This window comes from Ictidomys tridecemlineatus, chromosome 1 (assembly GCF_052094955.1).
Source record: "Ictidomys tridecemlineatus isolate mIctTri1 chromosome 1, mIctTri1.hap1, whole genome shotgun sequence".
Lineage (NCBI taxonomy): Eukaryota > Metazoa > Chordata > Mammalia > Rodentia > Sciuridae > Ictidomys > Ictidomys tridecemlineatus.
In genome coordinates, this window is record NC_135477.1 from 113,856,557 (window position 1) to 113,862,075 (window position 5,519).

Consider the following 5,519-nt stretch of genomic DNA (forward strand, 5'->3'; position numbering starts at 1 on the left):
CCTCCACCTCGGCCCGCGTCCTAACTCCCCACATCACACCTTTGCCTTGTTCTGATGCTGCCTCTTGGGGTTCTCCCAGGATCCCGTTTCTAATTGTGGGGATTGCTCAGGAATAAAGACCAGGACTAGGAGCCCACCATCTGGGTAAAGATGACATACAGGTTGTTAGTTCATCAGCGTAGTTTTCTTCATTTTCACTACCTGGTCTGCCCTCTTCTTACCAAAGTTCAGGTTCCTCTGGGGGACAACACTGGTAGGCAGGCTGGAGCCTCAGCATCTGTTTTCACTTTTAAATGTGGCTCTTTCCTTGACTCCTTCCCTTCATTCAGTTGCAGATCACTGTCTCCCCTCTCAGCAGGCTTCCTGCCATCCTCCCAAATTGTCCCAGCCCTCCCTTCCCCTGGGACTTGCTAAATTCTTTTAATTCTTGCCAAAGATTGGGTAATATTAGCCACCAACCACAGAACTCAACTGCAACCAAGTGGGGGTTGCAAACTCACATGACCAGAAGGGCACAGATGACAGGTGCCTGATGGTCTGGTTAGGAACCTGAGTAAGCTGGTATGCAACTAACTGCCTGTTTTTAAGTCTCCAGTCATTGTCCTCCTGTGGTAGACCATTGGCATGAGGGATGCTAGGACTGAATGCTAGATCTTTCCATTTACCAGAGAGCAATTTCAATTTTTATGAGCAATCTACTAATTTTTTTTAAATATTAGCAACTAATTTAAAAGATTTGATTTTTATCATGGTTAAACAAAACTGTCAGTGAGTATGTATGATCTGGTTCTTTGATTGCCAGTCTACAATGGCTTCTACAGTGTATTTACAAACTAGCTTTTATGCAATGGGATTTTAAGATTGAAAAATCATATCAGACAACAACATGAAGTCAAGTGATGTGAAATTCTAAAAAAACACCCTGGAAATCTATAGATGCTGGTGTTTATGCATGAAAACACCAGTAGCAACAACAGGAATTCTTATTAAGTAACAAAGAGCCACTTAAGGAAATCTGTTAATGAAAGAATATTTTAAGCATCCTATATAAGAGGTCCACTGTGAATTATTTTTGTGCCTAAATACTTCATTTTTTCCTAAGCAAAAGCCTCTAATTGTCTTCCATTTTAAACTATCTTGGTCAGCAAGGATATTAAGGAGGTAGTTAGAGGGGAAAATAATGACACTGTAAAAGTTGGAAGTGAAATCAGTTAATCTCTTATCCCTTGTGACAGTTTACATTATGAATGACAACTAAGGTTATCTATCTTGCAAATATTATAGCTTTATTTGTGAACAAGGTGATAGGAAAACACCACTTTCCACTATTACCAGGCATTATCTTGATATAAGAATCAGGAAGTAATGCGTTAAGTCCAAGTATTTCAACATGAGATGGCACAAAGGACCAACTGACTAAAACTCAAGAGCAGTATTTTTCAACCTCAGAACTTTGACATTTTGGGTCAGATAACCCTTGGAAGTGACCCCATCCTGTCCTCTGTAAGCTATTTAGCAGCATCCCTGGCTTCTATTCATTAGATAGAAAGATACAATTGGTACCCTTCCCTGTCCATTTGTAACAGCCAAAAGCATATCTAAGCATTGCCAAATATCTCCCTGGGGTCAAATTTGCTGTGGGCTTTGAGAACCATTGCTTCAGAGGAATTGTTGTGCATGTCAGTTAGGATTTTGAATCTTAAAAAAAAAAAAAAAAAAATGTCTTAAAATGACTGTGCACACAAGAGGAGAGGTACTGGAGAAAATACCACCATTGATTTTCCAGGTCCTCAGGGGACTGTGGAGGTAAAACAAGATCAGTGAATGTATATCAACAAAAAAGTTGCTGTGGATGGCAGGAAGGGTAGTCCAGATACAAGCCCACTCTTCTTGAAAATAATGCCTCAACAAGGAGGAACCAGTGGGGCAGGGTGGCATATACCATGGCACACACTTGTAATCCCAGGGACTCAGGAAGCTGAGGCAGGAGGATCTCAAATTCAAGGCCAGCCTTAGCAACTTAGCAAGGCCCTAAGCAACTTAGTGAGACTCTGTCTCAAATAAAATGTTAAAAGGGTTGGGAATGTAGCTTGGTGATTAAGCACCTCCTGGGTTCCATCCCTAGTACAAAAAGAAAAAAAAAAAAATGGAGAAACCAGTAGAGAGGAGGCCAATGAGTGATCTCTCTCACCTTGTAGATTCCAAACTACAGATGGGAGCTATAGCCTTCCATCACCAGTCATTGGGAGATGAAATGTCAACATATTGAGAGATGGTATGATACAAATAGACATTTAATAGGGAGTCCTTTTCTTTTTTCTTTCTTTCTTTTTCTTTTTTTCCCCCCATTTTGGAAAGAAAACATTTTTTCCAGAAAAATTTGAAAAGTTATAATAGTGGTTTGAAATCAGTAACTCTCAATTTTTTCTTTGTGGTTATGGAAGAAATCATCAATTTCATTTCTCAATAGAACCTCATAAACACAACAGACCAAATGCCAGAACAGAAATTAAATGGCTGTGTGATCCTCAAGGGTAGACATACTTTAACTATGAAGTATTTACACCAAGCCTTGAAAACAGTACTCGAAAGAGAACCAGCTAAAGTATGTGTGGTTTGCATTTGCTGTTTTGACAGTATTGTTTATCAAAATAACTACAATTTTCAAAGAAAAGACTACTTAATTTTTACTATGTTGCTTTTCTGTCTGGAAGGAACTATAAAAAATAAGGTCACTAAGTTTTTGGTTTAGTTTTAGTTTATTTAACTTGTTTCAGTACAGTTAAATGCTTCAAAATGGCAACTTCCAGGTCCCTTTTGATGATATATTGTTAATTTAAAATCTGTTTTGATGGTATTTTAATGGTGGATGCACTTCATGTTCAGTATAAGAGAGAATTCTCATGTACGCTATGGGCTTTAACTAACAATAATGTATCGATATTTTCTCAGTTATAATAAATGTATCACACTAATGCAAGATATTAATAATAGAAGAAACTGTGAAGTGAGGATTCATGAATGGAATTCTCTGTACTTTCTATCAACTTTTTCTGTAAGCCTAAAACTGCCCTAAAAATAATAGTTTATTAATTTAAAAATCTGCTTTGTAAATTTCATAGTAAGAAAAAAAAATTCAACAGTAGTAAAATTTATTTATTTATTTATTTATTTTAAATACCCAGGACTGAACCCAGGGCACTTAACCACTGGGCTACATCCCCAATCCTTTGTTATTTTATTTTTGACAGGTTCCACTAGGTTGCTGATGCTGATCTTGAATTTGCAATCCTAATCCTCCTGCCTCAGCCTCTCCAGTGGCTGGATTACAGGCATGTGTCACCATGCCAGGTGGTAAAATTCTTTTTTTCTTTTTTCCTCTTCTGTTCCTTTGAAAGGACACTAAAGTTTATTCAACCTGTTGGAAAGGATTAAATCCAAAGTCAATAGAGATCTTTTATTGCATCACTGAAACATCAATATCAAATCAACTCCAGGACGTGTTTCTGTGACTAGATAACTCTTAGATCTTATTCATCAGGCTGCTGAACTCTTCATTTTTCAGAAACATAAATACCATCCAAAAATTTTCTGATATCCTTGTTTTTCACTGTTTCGGCTTACTGAATTAAAGTGGTTGAATTTGAAACAAGTTTAATATCATTTCCTTCAAGGATTAACTCATCTTTCTGAGCTTGAGACACTGAACAAGCAACACCTGTCCTCATCTGAACCCTGCAGATGTACTTTTCACCCAAGAAATTTCAGATTTTGACAAGAGACCTATTTTCCCGAATAACAACATTGATGGGGAAGTGAACATACACAGACCTCATCTTGTAACAGAAGCCCAGTATAACACCCTTGATCATGTTCTGTACATGACTACAGTTGGTATTAACAATGACCAATTCCTTTCTATTTCCCCACCATTTGTCAACCCGTAGCCTCTTCTTTCCAAGGAGGCTGAGTTCTACACTGATATGATTGAAATCCCTCCAGAGGGTTCCTCTTGGGCCCTTCACAATAACTGTGCATCCCATCAGAGTACTATTGACATTTTCTGGAATGTGGACAGTCTGATTGCTGAGAATGGTCTTCATTCTCGAAGTAGATGCAGCAAAGAGAGAACCGGAAAATTCTTTAAGTGTCTTTTAAATAGACCTTTGAAACCTGATTAGCTCATTGCTTATTCTCTTTCATTGCTGAAAGATGATCTCTCAAGATCCACACCTGGCCACAGGGCACCTATATCCAAACTTCTGGAAAATATAATTTGAACATCATAAATAGTCATCCTTGGAACTGCATTATACTTTGCATTTATTTTTATTTCAGTAATTTCTCAAGCTTTTGTTTTCTCCTCATAAAATAACTTTTTAAGTAAGATCACTCATAATTGTTTATACTGCAGTGTACATGATAGGCAGAATTTGTCTGTAATTCTCAGTATATACTAGCAGCCAAAGAAAAGTATGAATCAGAGAGATTTTTCTTGGACTTTATGCAATAGCAAACAAGTTGTTGAGCTGAAATGTAGTAAATTTGTTTTCTCAGTGACATTCCATTCACCCTGTCATAATAACTATAGATCCCAGTTTTAATCTCTGCCATAATAGATTTTTCAACACAGAAACTTTCTGGCTGGTTGTCAGAGAGGAATCTCAGGCTAATTAGACCCTCATCAGTCAGAAAGGGCTGAGAGCAGAGCTCCATGCTAGATACTCTGAGGTGAGTGGGCAATTGAAAGAAAGGTTCAAAAAATCCTGCATTCATAGGAGATTCAGTCTAGGAAACCAGAGCCTACCTCTGTTACAAAACTAAGAACATATCCAAAGCAGCTAATCTTAAGTGCAATGGAATTGAAGACTAATCTAGAGCTAATATGTGTCAAATACAGAGTTAAGAAGCACAGAACAGTGTGGTAAGCTCGCTAGCTCTGGAATTTGAAGTAACTGGGATTCTGTTGCAGGCTATGTACCTCCGTGCAGTTCACGTCTCTGGGCCTCCAATCCAATGTCTGTGGAGAAAGGCAAGGTGAGGTCCTGTCCCTCAAGAGTCAGGCTCAGAGAATGTAAGTGAGGGTTTTTCTTGTTTAGAACAACAGTAGTTACATCCTTTAAAATGTGTATGTTTCCTTGTCAGCCACGGTGGTGCACGCCTGTAATCCCAGAAGCTGGCAAAGCTGAGGCAGGAGGATCACACTTCAAAGCCAACCTCAGCAACAGGGAGGCTTGCTAAACAACTCAGTGAGATGCTGTCTCTAAATAAAATACAAACTAGGGCTGAGGATGTGGCTCAGTGGTTGAGTGCTTCTGAGTTAAAAAAAAAAAAAATAGCATAGGGTTCCACAAAGGTGATAAACAGCTCAGTGGAATGTAAGAAGGCTGGATTTTAAGAAGAAAGTTTGGATTTCCAAAGCAGTGAGAAGGAACAAGTCACATTTTGAGATAGGACTAGAAGTTATTTTTTGGAGGGGAGAAAGGGAAAATACACCAACGAGGAACTTTATTTACATT

At 38.2% G+C, this 5,519-nt stretch overlaps 1 pseudogene; it reads right to left on the reverse strand.

Annotated features, from left to right (window-relative positions):
- Window positions 1–3,530: 3,530 nt before the first annotated feature.
- Window positions 3,531–4,109, reverse strand: LOC101978684 (large ribosomal subunit protein uL6 pseudogene; annotated as a pseudogene).
- Window positions 4,110–5,519: the final 1,410 nt, after the last annotated feature.